This window comes from Mus caroli, unplaced genomic scaffold, assembly GCF_978045245.1.
Source record: "Mus caroli unplaced genomic scaffold, Mus_caroli_1 scaffold_7, whole genome shotgun sequence".
NCBI lineage: Eukaryota > Metazoa > Chordata > Mammalia > Rodentia > Muridae > Mus > Mus caroli.
This window is the reverse complement of record NW_028227262.1, coordinates 123,498-139,685: the sequence shown is the minus strand read 5'-3', so window position 1 is coordinate 139,685 and position 16,188 is coordinate 123,498. Positions and strand designations below refer to the sequence as shown.

Sequence of the window (16,188 nt, the reverse complement as noted above, 5' to 3'; positions counted from 1 at the left end):
GCCCTGGGGGTGGCTCAGTCAGCCCCAGGGCCGAAGGGAGGAGAGGTCAGGGTGAGAGGGGGCGCTGGGTGGTTCCCACATGGGCGAGAGTCCTTGGTCCAGTGGCAGGAGTGCAGGAAGGCCCTCCGGCAGGAGGTTAGATGTGGCTCTTTAGAGGAAAGCCTATCCCATCATTCAAGCACAGCAGGCCTTGATGGTTTTAGAGCTTTATTGTAGAAAGGCAGAGAGAAAGAGAGAAAGTAGAAAGAGGGAGAGAGGCCAGCCATGGCCACGTGGAGAGAGAGAGAGAGAGAGAGAGAGAGAGAGAGAGAGAGAGAGAGAGAGAGAGAGAGAGAGAAGGAGGGCTAGAGACAGAGTAAGAAAAGTGAGAGCTTAAAGAGAGAGAGGAGGGGCCTAGCAGGCCCTTTTATAGTGGGCTGGGCAATCTTGTAGTTGCAGGGTAGCTGTGGGGAGGAGCATACCTGGCTATGGTCAGGTAACTGCAGGGTGGAGTCTAGCCAGAATGCCAGAAGCTTGGGACATTGTCTGCGTGACTTATAGTCACAGAATTATGGAGTTGGGAGCTCTGTGGTGTCAGGCACCTGTCTCTGGGAACATGGCTCACTGTTCTGTCCCTTGTAGTTTCCTACTGTGTCTCTACTGGCTCACTGGAGCAAGCCTCATTCAACCAAAATAGGCTGCCTTTCACAGCCCCATAATTCATGTCTGTGAATATGAACATGTGTGTGTGATAGTGTGAGTGTGGAAGTCAGGACAACCTTGGGGATTAATTTCCAGCTTGTTTGAGGCAGTCTTTGTTGGTTTTCCACTATGTATGCAAGACTAGCTGGCTCAAGAACTTCTGGGAATTCTCCTGTCTGTGATTTATCTTCTGGTAGAAACACTGGAATTTCAGAGGCTTTTGCTTTGCTTCTGGCTTTTATGTGATTTGGGAGAGTGGTTAAAGTCAAGTCTTCCTATTTGTGTATTTAGTGCTTTTTCCCAATGAGTTATTTTTCCAATCCTTATTCTGTTTATAGTTCTATAAATCAAACCAATGGCCCCATGCATGCTAGATATATATTCTACAATTGACTTACATCTCCAGACCAAGAAATATTTTTGTAGATGTGCTAAGTCTTTGACTCTCAGATAACTTTTCACTATGATATGCATCATTTAATCTTTACAGCTATCTTGAAGCATAACTATTATCCCTGTGTTAAGAAATTTGTAAGTAAATAATATTTGTGTAAGGAACACAAAAGCCAGCATTAGGGTAGAATACCCCGATAGAGTACCCAAAATCTCTGCCATCAAATATGGTTTCTTTTCTTTAAAATCTATTGTGCATGTGTGTGTGTGTGTATATTGTGAGGCTGCAGGGGTGGGGTATGGTGGGAATTTGTACTCACACATATTGTGTGACAGTGCATTTGTGGAAGTTGGTTCTCTTCTTCTACTATGTGATCTCAGAGATTTTAGTTTTTTTTTTGCTTGGTGGAATGTACTCTTACCCACTAAGCCATCTTGCTCCTCCAATTGCAATTCTTATACCATGTTATGTTACAAGAAAGAAATGGGTAGTTTCTAATTTATACTTTTGAATTGTGATTCCCTGAACAGTTGAATGTTTAAGAACATTGTTTCTAGAGTATAATTTTATTTATTTGCATGAACTTGGATAAATTGCTTAACATTTCTGTTCCTCAGTTTTCTCATTTATGAAATACATAATTAATAATATATACATTTGGTTTAATGTATTTATTTGTCTACATAGCATGTAGTGTGTCTTGAAGGTGGGATACCTCCCAGACATTTATGTGTTTGGACATTTAATCTCCAGTTGATAGCATTGATTGAGAAGGTTATGAAAAACTTTTCAGGAGTCTTGCTGGAGGACATGGGTCACTTGAGATTTTATAGCTTGTTCTCACTTCCTATTCCTTCTCTGCTTCCTGGTTATAGATGCAATGTGACTAAGTGCTTCTTGGTTCTACTGTTATGCCATCTCCATCAATATTGGAATATATCTCTTTGAACTGTAAACCTAATAACCTTTCCTCTCTTAAGTTGCTTCTTGTAAGGAATTTTGCCACAGGATCATGAAAAGCATCTAACTAACATATTGTACTATCAGGATCTACTGTGTAAAGGCCATAGATGCCACTGAATGCCCAACAGTGCACAGTCAAAATGTAAAATGTAAACAGTGCTGATATTTATTATCTCTGGACTACTATAGATCAAATTTTATCAATGTAAGTATGTGACTATGTGTATATAACTTGACATGTTTGTATGTATACATATCTATATACAATAATATTTATGTATTTATCCATCTGCCTTCACATAGTTATACACAATTTTTCTTTTTGCTGTCTCAAAATGTATAATAGAATAATAAAGTACATACACACATCCTACTACATATAAACACATACACATGTAAAGATAATTAGCATTTGTCAGTTTTCTTTAGCTAGGATTAATTTGCCCTTACCTCCCAATTCCTGGATAAGTTTGGTTGTCACATCTGGGGGACTATCGGGATCTAGTGTGTAGAAGACATGGATGCCACTGAATGTCCAACTATCAGGATTAGGGCTAGGGTTAGGGCAGAGACAAAATGTAAAATGTAAATAGTGCTGATATTTATTTTCCCTGGACTAGTATATATCAAATTTTATCAATCTAAGTATGTGACTATGTGTATATAATTTTACATCTTTGTATGCATACATATCTATATACAGAGAGAGACAGATATGCTAAGTTAATGAGTATAAAATATCTTGAATGTTGCTTGGAATGTAATTGCTGACATCTGTGCTAATTAACATAGTTTTAAACCAAGGTCTGATTTTCATAGGCTTTATACCAGTGGTTCTCAACTTGTAAGTTGTGACTGCCTTGGAGGTTGTATATCAGATATCCTGTATATTAGGTATTTCTATTAAAATTTATAACAGTAGCACAATTATAGTTATGAAATAGCACCGAAGTAATTGTTGAGGTTACCACAACACGAGGAACTAGATTAAAGGGTTGCAGCATTAGGAAGGTTGAGTATTGATGATTTAGACTAAACCAAGCAGTCATTTTTGGCATACGTTTTGAAGACACTAGAAACTGATTTAGCACATGAAATTTATTAGAAACTGCTTTTGTCAGTTATAACTACTCTTTTTGTTTTTTTCTCCTTCCTTCCTTTCCTTTTTTTTTTATTTTCAAGACAGGGTTTCTCTTTGTAGCCCTGGATGCCCTGAAACTCACTCTGTGGAACAGGCTGGCCTCAGAATTAAGAGATCTGTTGAATGACCCTATTGGCCCTTCAACCAAAAATAAAGACAAAGACTGTTTTGTTTTGTTTTAAATTTCAAACCTTAAGCCTTAGCTAGCAGACTGTCAACTAGCTCATATAAGTTTACCCAACAATCTAGCCCCATCCTGCCACATAGCTAGGTGTACCTTTCAGGCCTCAAATCATTGGTCTACTCTCCTATCTCCTGGTGAAAAGTCATACTCTTTCTTCTTCATGGTGTCCCTTTCTCCCTACCAGGAAGTTCTGCCTTCCATGGAGTACCCAGATATTGGCCATCAGATCTTTATTAAAGCCAATCAGAGAGGATAGAGAACATTCCTTATATATTAATACAGGAGATGGTTTGATAATTATGACAGTACCAATGTCCTGACTGTAACCAGATCTCTGGTACTGAAATCAGCATCTGAATACACAGTGCATAAAACTAACCCCCAATAGACATCTGCCTGAACCTGCTTCTTGACTGCTGGAAATAAAGATATAGAGGAAATTTAATCCAGCAACATGGCTACTCTGGTAAGGATCACATCCAAAGAACTAGGTCCATGTGATCTGGGTGAAATACAGATATGCCCTGAGTAGACATTTTTAATCCCTTTGAGTGGAATGCACACCCTTAATCCCTCTGGAATTTAGTGCACCTTTAATTCCAGACAATGACTTTAATTGAGGGGTAGACAAAGTGACGAATCAGAGAAAGCTTTTACAGAATGAGTCAGAGATAGGATATGCCTAACTCTCACAAGTACAGGCAGGAAGGAGAGTTTACTTAAGAGCAGTGCAGGGAGAAAGAAGGGGGACTTGAGTTTGGTGCAGTTTAGTTGACTACAGTTGAGTTTAAGCAATTCTGTTCTGTTTGTGCAGTCAGTGAAGTTCAGTTTGTGGAGCACACAGGCAATTTTTCCAAGCAGAGCAATTCAGTGAGCAGCTGAGAGAAGCTAGTTTGAATCAGTCATCTGGGAGAGGAGTTTTGAGCAAGAACAGCTGAGTTGAACTAGTCAGAGTTCAGAAAGAACTAGAAAGAATAAGCTTAATTCAGCAATAAGTCTTGGAGGCTGAAAATATTCTAGGCTTAGATAAGATTGTATGGAGGCTGGAAATTGAAGTCTTCAAGGTCTTACAGAAGATTAGATTGTATGGAGGCTAGAAGCTTCCAGGCCTAGCAGAGAACAGAGGTAGATATGCTCTGGGCTCAGCCCAAACCATGTATTCATAAAGCTTGGGTGTGGCTCTCATCTCATCCACTCACCAGAGGAAATAAAAATACTTACATTTTCTGATCTCAGAAGATAGTCACCTTGATTACTCCCTTTATATAGGGAAATATTGAACTTTTTACAGTGGGAAACCATCATTCTGCTACTTTTATGGATGAGGCTTTCATCTGTTCACCTTTCCATTGGTATAATGCTGTTAGAACCTTTGCTACATCTTGTGGTGGAATGTTGTTTTTTCCCCAGGCTCTCTATCACACTGGTATCAAAAGCAGGTATGACTGTCTTTGTTTTGATTTCCTGTGGCCTTGCACATTTTTTGCACTCTTGATTCAGAATGCTGAAGAAATGTATACCAAGTAAGTGAATGAAAGAATGAGACCAAAAGTTTATAGGCTATTTATACACTATCATACAAATTTGGCTTATGTTAGCATATTGACTAGCTGCCAAGATGCATAGATCTTAATGTGTTTTTTGAGAAACTTGTCAGGGACAGTGAGGGAGGCAGAATTTGCTTTCAGTCACATGGACAGAAAAAAAAACAAAAACAGAAAAACCAACAAAACAAAACCCCAACAACTAGTAGGGTTGCTAGGGAAGAAAGAAAGACAAGCTATAAAAAGCATAATGGTAAAAGTTATTTAGCATAACTACAGTCATGCTTACACTCCAGTAGCTCACTCAGGCAACTTTGTACATTATGGTGAAATAACTTTCCTAGTCTTGCTTAGCTGTCAGTGATGTATAAGTCATGTGAATGCTAGAAGCCTGCAGGAGGATTGAGGGGGAAACCAGTTCACCAACCTTGGGATCGAAAATAGTCTTTCAGCAGAGACTAGTTATTACAGGTGCTTCCATTATCACTTGGCATCTATATCTCTGTGTGTAAATTTTCATGTTCACTCTCTCCATGCCTGGGGCTCTAGATTGAATTTCACCTTTGCCTGGACTTTGACCTTCTACTCAGCTTATTTTGCTAACTCCCTTTCTAGAGAGGAAAGAGTAATCTTTTTTAAAAAGGATGCACAGAGACATTTGTTTGCTTACACCTTCTCTTTAGAATGATTTATACCTGATACCCTGAAGTTTGAGTTCAAACTCCACCAGTTTTTAGTTCTATCACCCTCAGCAAATAATGCATTTTCTGAGTCTCATATTTTAAAAAATTATTATTATAAAATGGTGATGATGCTCAGTTTTTACAAGTTCAGATAACATTCATGAGTCTAATATGTAGTTAGCATGTATGTTTGTCTGCATCATACTTGGTGTTTGGCAAAAAGAGATAGCTACTATCTCTTTCCTGGACACATCCTACCTACTAGATCAGTTCACTCTGGACATTTTTCTTTTCTGGAAGCAAGCCCACCTTTCCTAGGCAGTTTTGGCTAATTTCTTAAGAGAGGAACCACAGCAAGAAGGCTCTCTGCTAACACTTAATACTATCCCTTTCAACAACATTTTTATGATTCTCTGGATTGTTAAGAGGTGTTAGCTTTAAAAAGCTAGGTGGTGGCAAGCTAAACTAGCGTTAGAAATCATATAGTTTTATACTTTGACAAATTTGGCTAAAACTAGCTACTCTGGGAGAGTGTTTGTTAGTTATTTAGGTTTTGAGACAGCCAGGCTGGCCTCAAATTTGCAGTCCTCTTGTCTCAGCCTCCTGAGGTGCATCCCTGGCTTTCATTTATCTTGAAATTATAAATATATATCTCTTTTAAAAATTGAGCCTTTGTACAGATTATTAGAAATTAGGTAGAAAATGTGAGTTTTTCAGTATCAAGTTTATATAAGAGCTATCTGATTCAAATTATTTTTGATCCTTGTAATGAAGTATAAAATGTGAATCATCTTGAAAACTGCTTTTGTATTTAGTATTTTTACTGGCTAGTTTTGTGTCAACTTGACACAGCTGGAGTTATCACAGAGAAAGGAGCTTCAGTTGAGGAAATGCCTCCATGAGATCCAACTGTAAGGCATTTTCTCAATTAGTGATCAAGGGGGAAAGGCAGTAGCTCGAAGATAGATTATAACATATCCAAAGATAACACTGCTTCAACCCAAACTTGATTTTTTTTTTCTCCTTTTATGGAGTATCAAGCTTGGGTGCCACTGTAATTTTCTTCTTGGAAAAAATTATTCAAATGTATGTAGTTATCAGATGTATTTACCTAAAGTGTCCTAAGAACTTACATACGTTTATATACTTTCTTGAAATAAGTATTGCTGGGATAAATGAATGTAAAATTTTCAGGAACTGTTTATTCCACAAGTCTTAACCAAAACTTCCAGAGACTATTTTCATATGAAAACAGAAAACAGAAGTCTAGTGTACTTATTCCCACAGAGCCTTCACATTCTGAACATATTTTAATCTTGTTTATGGCATAAATAAAAATGCATCATCACATTTCTTTTCTTTTGGTTGTTCTTTGTTTCCCCTATGACTTCACAGAAGTTCTTTGTTATAGACTTCACTGTAGTTTTCCTCACAGAAAAGTTATTTAAATATAGATAATTACCAGATAAATTTACCTAAAATTTCCTAAGAACTTGCATAGTTTTACATTACTTGAAATAAATATTGATTGGATAAGTGGATGTGATTCTTCAGGAATTTTTTATTTCACAAATTGTCTCAATACCAAGAGATCATTATCCCCTTGTTTGTCTTGAAAATAGCTTTGCTTTCTATACCTTTAAATTTTTTTTATACCTTTAAATTTTTAAATGTTTTCAACTAAAATGTACAAGTGAATTTAATTTTTTATCTCCAATCTATTTTATGACAGGAACTAAATTAAATGTAAACTCTTGAATTGTATTTACTAGTTAAATTTACTGTAAATTATGGTTTATTTTCTGAAATTATGGTTTATTTTCTTCTAATTTAATAACCAATTATATCATAAAAGTATCCTACCATTTGAAATCTGATGACTTACCATGTCTGTCTATTCACATCTTTCCCTAGATTTCTTTCTGCTCCACTGATTTATTTATTGTAGAGTATCATATTTAAAAACAATGATTCTGATAGAAAATTTTAAAATAGCAAAGATTTTATTTTTCTTGTTTTAAATATAATTATCTAGTTATTTTCAAAATTTTGTTTTAAAAAATTTTTAATTATTATTTATGAGTGTTTTGCCTGCATATATATATGTGCACCACATGTATTCCCGGTGCCTGCTGAAGTCAGAGAGGGAATTGGATATCTTGGGACTGGAGTTATAGACACTTATGAGCCACCATGTGGGTGCTGGGAATCAAACACGAGTTCTTTTCAAGAGATGCTCTTAACCTTTGAGTCATCTCTCTAGTCCCCAGATTTTTGTTTTTGATATGTGAAATTATGAATCATGTTATTGAAAGTCTAAATAAATGAAATCTGATTCAAAAATGTAGAATTTACTTTCACTTATCCAAATCCCATGTTTCTCCCTTTCTTTCTTTCTTTCTTTTCTTTTCTTTCTTTCTTTCTTTCTTTCTTTCTTTTCTTTTCTTTCTTTCTTTCTTTCTTTCTTTCTTTCTTTCTTTCTTTCTTTCTTTCTTTCTTTCTTCTTTCTGGTTTTCTATGTATTCCCAGCTGGTCTAGAACTCACTATGTAGATCAGGCTGGCCTTGAACTCACATATATCTGTTTACCTGCTCTGTCAGATTAATGGCATGCACCACCATGTTGGGTCTTTTAAAAAAAATGAGTTTTATGGATTTTGAAAATGTAGAACATATATATTACTATATATTATTATATATATAATGCTTAATGTATATACAAAGTGCTTGATATATAATATATACTAATATATACAAAACATATTATATATAATATATTAAGCATTTTGTATTTTTATGTCAACAGGACTGAAGACAGTTTTATTTCTACCTGTTCTTAATATAATAAGAATACATTTTTCTAACCTTTAACTTTACTGCATTTATTACTGCAATTGGACAAACTTTCTGTCATTAAGCTATATTCCTTCTCTAAGATGACCATTTGAAACACTGTATTTCTGTTTGGTGGCATGAAACTGATTAAGGAGACACAGAACAGGTGAATTTTTAAAAAAGGAAGCAATTCATTAACTGATTATAGATATTTGCATAGAACAATAGTTGTTGGAAAGATTTATAGGGCTGGAGAGATGTCTTAGTGGTTAAGAGCACTGTCTGTTCTTCCAGAGCTCCTGAGTTCAACTCCCAGCAACTACATGGTGGCTCACAACCATCTGTAATGGGATCTGATGCCCTCTTCTGGTGTGTCTGAGGACAGCTACAGTGTACTTATATATAAAAAGTAAATAAATCTTTAAAAAAAGAAAAGATTTATAATGATGAAATATTTGGAAACAGCATAAAAACAAATCAAATGAAAGTATTTGAAGCTGTTAAAGATAACATTATATACATGTTTAGAATGTGTTTTAACTGAAAATTAGCAAGTCTTTTTATCTCAAGCTGGATTATTTTATATTCATATGATTTTGTGATTATAGACCGTTTTATTTTGTTTTATAACCATAAAGGAGAAATGTGAAGTTATTTCTACCAGTTAAAAGCACAGTTACAGGGTTCCTCTGTGTAGCCCTGGCTGTCCTGGAACTCACTCTGTAGACCAGGCTGGCCTCGAACTCAGAAATCCACCTGCCTCTGCCTCCCAAGTGCTGGGATTAAAGGCATGCACCACCACTGCCCTGTTGCAGTATATCTCCTCCCAGATAGGCCCCGGCAATGAAAACACAACACAGTTAACATGATTACATGCTGTGCGCCCACTGCTACATTACCATCTTCCACAGTTTATGAGACCCCTTAGAACTTGCAGTTTCTCCAAGCCATGTGTTTCTGCTCTGCTTTTCTTCATCTTCCTCCTCCTCTGCATCCTCTCCCTTTACTATTTTCTCCTTCTTCTCTCTCCCACCATCTGTTCCACCTTCCCTTTTATCTGCCCAATCATCAGCTCTCCTTTATTTTACAAATTTAGGTGGGAAGCAGGTTTTCAGGAAATTACCTAAATGCTGACTCCTTCCTTGTTCACAACCCTTCACAGGAATTAACATCAAATATAATAAGCCCCAGGGCTATCCACAACACTGCCCAGCCAGTTTTAAAAAATATTTTTATTTTTTTGAAAATATCATACTTGTATACAATGTATTTTTTATCATATTTCCCAACCAGTCCTCCCCCTAATTTTTCCTTGATCTACCTCCCACTTCCTTCTCCAGCTTAGTGTCCTTTTAAAAAAGTACTTGCCATGCTTAGTTTGTGTTGCTATGTACGCAGGGCTACTGAGCCATCCACTGGAGCATGGTTGACCAGGAGCCATACCCTTCAAGAAAACTAATTCCCTCCCCTAGAAGCTACCAACTATTAATAGTTCCTTAACTAGGGATTAGGACTTGTGAGTACATATGCCTTCCATGGCTGATCTTGTACCTGTCTTGTGTAGACAAACTTAGCTGCTGTGAATTCAGGAGTGTAACAGTCCTGCGATGTCTAGAAGATACTGTTTCACTCCAGTCCTTCCCAACCTCTGGCTCTTAGAATCTTTCTGCCCCCTCTTCCTAGACGATTCCTGAGTTGTGTGTGTGTGTGTGTGTGTGTGTGTGTGTGTGCGCGCGTGCTCTCGATATAGATGTCCCATTTGTGGCTGAGCACTCCACACACACTTTCTCTTCACTGACCAGTGTGAGTTTCTGAAGTAACCACTGTCCACTGATCAAAGAAACTTCTCAGATGAGGTCTGTGAGCACCCTAGTCATGAGTTCTTGGCCAGATTTACAGTACCAGGCATGTTTTTTCTCCCACAGAGCAGGCCCTAAACCCAGATTTGTGGCGCTGTTGCACCCATGCATGTATCTTGCCACTCTGGTTGTTATTCTGTCTCACACAGTTCATACCTGGGCAAGAATATTGATGACTTTTTTCAACTAGTAGCATGCAGAGCACTTTCTGGTACTATAAAAGCTAGCCGACAGAAAGAAGCTTTGAGGTCAATAACAACTTGATGTGGTGCCTTCACCAATAGGGCCTCAAAGTTCTGTTGGGAAAAGGAATAGCCTGTATTATTTTGGGATCTTTGGTATCAACTACTTGAGGGAAAATAGCCTACATCTGCCACTGGGCTTTATTTTGCAACATAAGCTCCGAGCATTATACTCTTTGTAAGGTAACTCAAATTAAGTTTTTTAATAATAGGTTTCAGTATGCCTTTTTAAATTTCTCTAGCATTAGCTATCTCTCCCCTCACTCCCTCTTTTAACAGAGGGGAGCTCCTTTTATTTTCTTTTCCCTTTCCACCTTTCTCTTAGACAGCGTCTCATTATGTAGCCCTTGTTGATATGGGACTCGATATGTAGACCAGGCTGATTATGAACTCACAAAGATCCATCTGCTTCTGCCTCCTGAGTGCTGGGATTAAAGGCCTACACCACCACACCTGACTTTTTTTTTCCCGTGTAAAGTAGGACACATATGGAAAATATACGATATTAACTAAAAAGAACATTGTGTTTTCATAGTTTTGTAAAGGTCACCGAAACATAAATAAATCTGAAAGAATAGACCCTTTTTAAACGGCACATTCCCCACAGAGAAGACACTTTGCTTAGCAGTTTTCTGTGTAAAGTTTTCTGTAGAGGGTTAAAAAGGCCTCGTGCACACAGATATTCATTAAACACACAGTTTATCTCTTCAATGAAATGAGGTGTGTAGCTGCTCTTCTTGGAATGCTAGGAATGATATAGTTTTACAACCCAGTGATCCTTTGTTGTCTGATGAGATAGGTTCTGCCTGTATTTCCCAGAATGTGTTCTTACTTATCCTAGACCCTTTCCACCTAAGTCCTGAGCATTGCTTCTAGGCCATAAAACCATCCTTCTGAGTGATGTCACTTGAACTTTACAACAGCCTAAATGACTTTTATGTTATCTTAGGTCCTGGGCAATCTTAATACCCACAGGCATTACATTTATCACAGTTAAGCTCCCTAGAGCCTAATTCTTGGGCATTATCTTTGAGTAAATAGTACCCATTTTGTGAAAGAAGCCAGATACACTTTGTACAGAATCTCAATGTAAACATGTTTTAAATTGTGTACTTGGGATTGAGTTCATTATTATCAGAAAACCCCTTTTTCAAAATTGTGCTGTGCTTAAATATGGCTAAAGTAAAATGATCTGAGTCAGTCTCTAGAAGTGCTGATTACAACAAAATTGGACTGAGTTTCATTCTTGTCTTTTCTGTGAATCTTTTTTCGCCTGGCGTGCTGTGAAGCCTGCAGGGAACCAAGACAGACATCTGCATGTGTCTTTGTAGAAAGCAGGCTGTGTTTTGTACCAAGCCTGGATGCTGCTTTTGCCAGAAACAATTCCAAGATCTTATTCATATTTTAAATACATTGCAAAATCAATTTCTAGATGAGTTTCACATTATAAAGTAAAAGTTTTGTGTTATTGATATATTTATGATTCAGTATTAACTAAAGTTGAAACTGACAGAAAATTAGTGATTCCCTCTTAAAATAGATAGTATACATTTTGAAGTAAACTGTTTTTCTTCCTACCCAGTACTTAAAATCTGATAATGTGATAGGTTGAATATTTAAAGAATATATATGTTGTTTTGTTTTTTGTTTTTTTTGGAGACAGGGTTTCTCTGTGCAGCCCTGGCTGTCCTGGAACTCACTTTGTAGACCAGGCTGGCCTCGAACTCAGAAATCCGCCTGCCTCTGCCTCTCGAGTGCTGGGATTAAAGGTGTGCGCCACCACAGCCTGGCAAGAATATAAATTTTTGCTTCCTTATTTCCCAGTGTGTTAATTTTACTAAAATTGGGATGATAAAATACTTTTCATAGTGATCATACTATTAGTTAAAAGATTGTGGTAATTGTATATTGGGTGAGGTAATTAATATCTCTGGAATAGGATGGAAAGTATTTATTTTACTTTTGTTTTGGAACACTCTCACTTTGTAGCCTAGGTTGCTCTTAACTCTTTATCTTTCTGCCTCAGCTTCCTGAGTGTTGAGGTTACAGGTATGTGCCTCCACTCCTGGTTCTAAGGAGCATTTAAAGTGGAGGACTTCTTTTTACACTAGGTAAAGAAGTAGAGACATACTTAATCACAGCCCAAGTCCAGACTTGATTCTCATTTGCTCATTCATGCCTTTTATAAAGTGGCAGAGCCCATTAAGTATACAGACTTCTATCTCTGAAACTTCAGTGTTTGGCTTTATTGCTCCCCTCCATAAACTAAGTGAATTCCCTTACTAGACCTTGCAGTCACATACACAAGGTCTTTTTCCTGATTCTGTTTTTCTGCCAGGTTCATGATTGATGTCTTCTTCTCTTAGGCCTCTAAGGAATCTCAGCCTGCTGTCTATACAGGCACCAGGTATACAGCCTGCTTAGAATTATGTCTTGTGACTTTTGGCTTCGTGTTTTTACTTTGTCAGATTTTTAAAAATGTTATTCCTTGGCTGTTTTCATGTCTTCAACAGAGGATTTCCTAGGCAAGTTATTCTAGTTCTGGAATTCCAACTTTCTGGAAGAGTCTGAAATAGAGTCTAACCTTTTTCTTTAGGTAGTTATTCATCATTCCAAGATTACCCATTTATAAACATTTTATCAGTAACAAAAGCAAACATTAATTGATAGTGAGTTTATAATATTTCAATTAATCTTAGAATAGTATAATTATGTAAGTTACTGTACTTTCTCAGGTTACTCTCTGTCTTGACTTTTGAACTGTTGTGATTGATATTTACACTCTTTTTGGCATTGAAGTTTTCTTTATCAATTTTGCTATAGTTTTAGAGGGGAGAGTAAAAATAAAGATACTTTCAAACCATGTTTCCTCAGAAGTTAGAACAAGTAGAACCAAAATGAACCTGGGAATACTTTTATCATTTGAAGAAATGCACAAAGATACTAACAAAGTATTTATAGAAGGTTCTATTTAAATTTCTTTTTAGATTTATTTTATTTTATGAGTATGATGCTTTGCTTACATGTAAGACTGTGTGCCATGTGGAAGATTAAGGCAGACACATCAAAGACCTAAATAAGGTCTATGCCCCAGTATAGGGGAATGCCAGGGTCAGGAAGTGGGAATGGGTGAGTTGGGGAGCAAGGGGAGAGGGGAGGATTTAGGAGATTTTCGGAGAGGAAACTAGGAAAGGGGATAGCATTTGAAATGTAAATGAAGAAAATATCTAATAATAAATAAAAATAAGTTATAGCAGAAAATAGTAAAATGTGGGTTAATCAGAAGCAAGAGTCTATTGCTATGGAAGTGTAGAATTCTATTGTGTTACTTAGATTTCAGGGTTTTGCATCTTTATAGGTCTAGAAAAGTATTTGTAGCTAAATTATAAAGAGGAATGATGAAATTCAAGATGTTCTATCGTCTTCTTCCTTCCATCCTTCTTCCCTCTCATATTCCTCCCTCCTTCATTCCTGCTTACTTCTGCCATTGGTGGGGTGGATTTAGAAAAGCCTGTTTTTCCAAATCTAGTGTCCAAGAGACCAGAAACACCACTTTGAACATGGACTGGAACAAACACAGCAAAGTGTTAAGACACTGAAATTTTGTGGTTCATTGTTGTTGTGCTACTATATATGTCCTGACCTTGCTTTGTTGTTATTAGCATTTACTGGGGTGTTATATATTTAGTAGTTAAATGCCCAATTATAGACCTAAACATTTCTGAAAGTAGAAGTTATATTTTTACTCTAAAACTATAAAAATATGACTGAAGAATTAATTTTTAATTTTCTTTTTTAAATTAATTGTAACTTAAATGGTCATATGTGGCTAGTAGTTACTGCTTTGAACCACAGAATTTTAGGTAGTAAGTGACCAAGCCAGTTAGTCCGTCAACAGGTTCTCAGGGCAGGAGTGAGGATTGAAAAGAACAAAGACAATGAGACAGCACTGTAGCTTCACCCCAGCCAGTTCTGGGGCTGAAGAGGGCTTATTGTTTTCCAGTCCGCCTTTATACCACTTCACGCAAAATGATAAGATCAGTTCTGGGTCAAGGAACAAGCAAAGCAATAAAAAAAAAATCCAGTAAACAACTTTCTAGGGGCTAGTCAGGACACATGCCTCAGCTGAGCCTGCTCTGAGCTTTGCCTCAACTCAAATGTAAATGTTCTTTTTTTTTTTTTTTTTTTGGTTTTTTGAGACAGGGTTTCTCTGTGTAGCCCTGGCTGTCCTGGCACTCACTTTGTAGACCAGGGTAAATGTTCTTAATCTGAGCCTATTTCCTGAGTCCTGGCACTATTACTGTGAGTGCCAATGATACTGCCCAGTGAGGGTCTGGAAACCCTCTCAGAGTTTTCATACAATTCTTAGGTCAGGATGGATGTGAAGGCAACAAGCTGAGCAGAACTCCACAACAGCATGAAGTCCTCAGGACATGGAATCCTCAGGGCAATACTTCTCTGAGGGGCACCAATCCTGATTATGCTAACCAGTAGGCCATGAGTTCTAAAGCCATTTGTTGTTCCTCCTGCATGGCCCTCCACACTTTGCAAAATGTCAGAAATCTAAAATCAAAATCTGTTATTGGGATTTTTTTTTTTTTTTTTTTTTTTGGTTTTTCGAGACAGGGTTTCTCTGTATAGCCCTGGCTATCCTGGAACTCACTCTGTAGACCAGGCTGGCTGCAAACTCAGAAATCCATCTGCCTCTGCCTCCCAAGTGCTGGGATTAAAGGCATGTTTCACCACCACCCGGCAGGATTTAATTTTTTATATTTACAACTATTACAAAGCTGGAGCTAAGTGTATAAAATATTGAATTAGGAAACAAAACTACCTGAGTTATTGTATCTACTCTCTTATTGATATATATTTGAGCAGATTATGAACTGTATGTATCTCAGTTTATTCTAAAGCAAACCTGTAAGTTTAGGTAACTTACACTCCTTACAAATCTGTGGTTGAAAATTCTATTTCAATCAGACTTTTCCTCCTTAACCATCTTGTAATCACACATGCAATGTGAGGTATCAGACTGTGTATATTTGTGTCAATATAATCTAATTCTTTATCCCAAAAAGTACTTGCCTAGGAAGATAAGACAGTAAGTTAATAAATAATTCCAATACTTACTTTAGGAAACTCTTACAAATCAATTTATCAAGACAAACAGTTTTGTCTTTTGGGCAAACAACTTTCATATTAGAACACGGGGTTATTCACTTGGGCAAACAGTTTGATAAGTATGTGGAAGAATAATAATTGTGAATTGTGTTAAAAGTGAATCTGGTGCACATGCGTGTGTGTGTGTGTGTGTGTGTGTGTGTGTGTGTGTGTGTGTGTTTGAGACAGGACTTAATGCAGTCCAGTTTGACCTCAAATTTACCATGTTACAGAGGATGGCCTATTGATCCTTCTTTTTCTACCTCCTAAGTTCTAGAGTTATAGAACACATTTAGCTTATAAGTGAAGTTTAGAGTAGTAAATATTTAGATTAAAAAAGAACAAAAGAATTTAGGTTCTTTAGCAGACATGTTAAATACAAAGAGTGGGGGTACAGAGCTAAACAAAGAATTTTCAACTGAGGAATATCCAATGGCCAAGAATCACCTAAAGAAACTAAAGAAACTAAATCCTTAGTCATCAGGGAAATGCAAATCAAAACA

General features: G+C 37.0%; 1 protein-coding gene across 5 annotated transcripts in view; it reads left to right on the top strand.

Annotated features, from left to right (window-relative positions):
* Bicd1 (BICD cargo adaptor 1) overlaps positions 1 to 16,188 on the top strand; it is a 131,929-nt gene that overhangs the window by 30,679 nt on the left and 85,062 nt on the right. The gene's annotated exons all lie outside the window — the stretch shown is intronic.